The following is a 3,659-nucleotide window of genomic DNA, read 5'->3' on the forward strand; positions in this document are numbered from 1 at the left end:
CTCCAAGTGAAGACCATATGAATGCAGTAATCTATATATTGAAGTATTTGAAATCGTCTCTTGGAAAGAGAAAAATGTTTACAAAAAGGAATAACTTGAATATTGAAGGGTATACTGATGTTGATTGGGCTGGGTCAATCGATGATAGGCGCTCTACTTCTGGTTATTTCATGTTTGTAGAAGGGAATCTGGTCACTTGGCGAAGTAAACAACAGAAAGTGGTAGCCAGATCCAGTACTGAGGCCAAATATAGGGGAATGGCGAAGGGAATATGCAAGTTACAATGGATAAGGAATTTAATGCAAGACTTAGGTTTTAAACCAGTGAATCTAATGAAGGTTTATTATGATAACAGGACAGCGTGTGATATTGTACATAATCCAGTCCAACATGATCGGACTAAATATGTTGAGGTGGATATGCATTTTATAAAAGAAAAATTGGAAGCAAAGCTTATAAAGGTTCCTTATGTATGGTTTGAAGATCAGCTTACGGACGTACTCACCAAGGCAGTGTCAAGTCAAGCGTTTCACAACTCTCTTGTCAAGTTGGGTATGAACGAAATCTATGCACCAACTTGAGGGGGAGTGTTAAGATAGCTGTAAATTTGGATAATTAATTAGAGTTAACTTTCGTTGTATATCTTTCCTGTAATTGATAGGTTTCATATAATTAGCGTAATTGATTGTATTTTGTTACTTATTTTCCACACTTGTAAATCAGTATATATACCTCTATTGGGAGAAGAATAAAATCATCAAAATAATAAACCCTGAAATTCTTCTTAAGAGTCGTAGCCATTTAAGAAAAATTAGATTAGAAAGAGTCCTCATACTTCAAGGAATAAGTCTCGCAAGTCTTAGCCATAAACCTCCTCATCCCTCTCTTCTCCACCCTCTTCTATGCCAACCATCATCACCAATCCTTTAACCATCATTGGCCAGTCCTTGTTCACTAACACCTATCCCATCAAACAATAAACCACACACCGAACCCAAGATCCTTTTCCCTCCCTCCTAGAAACAATCCTCCCAACACCAAACATACACTTCATGGAAACTAACCCTCCCAACACCAAACATACACTTCATGGAAACTAACTAAGTTTGGAAAATACTCTAATTTCCCATGAAAGCATCCAAGAATGGAAGAAAAAATGATGACAGTAGAGCCATAGCTTTACGTAACAAGGGCATTGCTTAGGCTCCTACGATATCCTTTGTTAATGCAAGAGATGAACTACAATGACCTGGTCATTTTCCTTCCATTCCTTTTTCTGGCATTTCTTTTTTTTTCATTAAACCTTAGGGTTTTAGAGATCCGAGGTAGGGTTTTGAGTTCAATTTTGGGTTCGGATTTGATTTCTAACTTCACGTGCATCTATTACATTTGGTTTCCATGAAATGCGTAGTTTTACATTTGTGGAAAAGCACGCTACTTGTTTACTCTTACCGTAGGGGCGTGGATGCATAGTTTCTTCAGAAACATTTTTGTTTTAAATGGTGTTTTGTGTAGTTAAATATTCTTGGGATATTTGTCTTAGGGACCATTTTGTAATTTAATTTATGACATATTTTAGGGACGGACCTTTTTGTAATTTCTGGAAAGTGTGACGAGTGTCACATTCTCATTGGTCCATTTGTAGGCATTGTAGCGGTGACACTTGGATGCCTTAGATGATGACATGTGGAGGGTGGTTATTCACCCATTTGATGGCCTTTGATTGGTGCACTTCTTGGCTTTGGATGTGGACAAGTGTAGGGCTTAGATTTAGCCTTGAAATGAGGCTTGGGATGGTGACAAGTGTAGGCCTAAGATGTGATCTTGTGAGAGGGCCTAACTTGAAGATAAGTGAAGGGCCAAGATTGAGTCTTGCAATTATGTGTGAGAGAGGTTGTGTATGATTATGTGTATTTGACTATCAAAGACCTTGTGTAGGATGTGATCTTGTGAGGTGGCCTAAAATGGTAGGACCCTTAGTTGACCAACCATTACATAAAGGCCACACATTGAGATTTTTACCCATTTCTTCTTCTTTCTTCAGCTGAGAGTTCCTCTCTCTATATATATACTCTTTCTCTCTCTACAAATATATAATTTGCATGCTTTAATCCTAAGATTCATCCCTTTCCTCTTGGAATTTGTTGACGCCATAAAGGACAAAGCCGGAGAGCGTGTCAAGAGCTTCGATTTGATTGGAGCGGATCTTCATTTGGGAGATATTGAATTTTTGAAAATTTGAGGCTTTTACATAATTAATTCTTGAGGTAGGGGTTTCTAAAGCCTACAACCTTTGATTTTTATGAGTTAGTCTATCCTATATGATCAAATTTAAATATTGGTGAGAAATAGGAAATTTATTTTTGAATGAAAAATTAATTTTTGGAAAGGTTTTGAAAAAAGATGGTTGCGAAAACCCGACGGCAAGGAATCACCTTGTGTCCGTAGGGTTAATGGAACCTAGAGCGAATGTACGGAGATTGTCCTATGTGTGGTCAAGCTACCTAGGCCCCAAACGATGCTAAAGAGTTGCCTTAGGTTAGGAAAAGTTAGCCAATCCTTCTCTCGTGGTGCCAGGGAGTCGCCCTGGGTTGGGTTACATTAACGGTTTGATAATTGTTGCAATGGCAAAGGTTTTGGAGAATGGGGAGTGACAATGGCATTGCATTGGCATTGCATTGCATGTTATTGATTATGTTCAAATTTGTATGATGATGATTGTTTAATCTCTCTTCCCCAAAGTGAGCATGATCCCTCTTCTCTACCATATTCTCTGTGTGTAATTCACGGGATCATTAAGGAGTGCATTTTAGGTACCTCCTACTAAGCCATTATGTTCACCCCTTTATTACCATTTTTCAGGCATCGAGAATGAAGCCATGGATGATTCACCACCTCAAATGTGATGACATTGAGGACCCTTTTTGCCAATTAGAAGTTTAGACCACTTTAGAGCCAATAGTGTTTTAAGTTTGGAAAATTGTTATGAAACTTGTACTTATTTTGTTACAAGTTTGTACTAAACCATGACTTGTATTCATTTTGTGGTTAGAAATGGTTTTTAGACCATTATTTTGCCTTTTGTGGTCTCATAAGGATTTCAAATCCCATATAAGGCTTATTGCCACTTTATAATGTAATCAAATCTATTTTTGACTACAGTCGATGTATCAAAACCTACTATGATGATTATATGAATGAATTGATGTTATATCAGGGTTGTTTAACAGTTAAATTAGATGTTTTGGGATAGGTTTACTTTGCATTTGATCTTACAAACAAGCTCAGATGTATTCAAGGCCATGGATACCAAAAACAGCCACATTTTTCATCTCCTAAGGCCTGTCGGCCTACTGGTGATATAAGCTAGCTGACCAACAATACATTTTGAGTGCAGATAGAGAGTTGGGTTCTCAAATTGGACATTTTGGCCGGCTGACCAACATAGTCAGCCAACCGACCCTCTAGTTTAGGCCGGCTGATTCAGGGCTGTCAGCCAACCGACGCAATCTAGTCCATTTATCCTTATATCCCTACTCATTCAATGACGTCATGGTGCACTACAAGGCATAGTATGACGTATTAATTATATTTTAACATTGAAATAGCTATAATGCCCTTAGAAGACCTCGGGTTTGGGTAAGGACTCGGATAATGAT

The sequence above is a fragment of the Cornus florida genome, unplaced genomic scaffold (assembly GCF_030987335.1).
Source record: "Cornus florida cultivar Cherokee Brave unplaced genomic scaffold, ASM3098733v1 CherokeeBrave_3.0.0_Hap2_Chr10, whole genome shotgun sequence".
NCBI classification, from domain to species: domain Eukaryota; kingdom Viridiplantae; phylum Streptophyta; class Magnoliopsida; order Cornales; family Cornaceae; genus Cornus; species Cornus florida.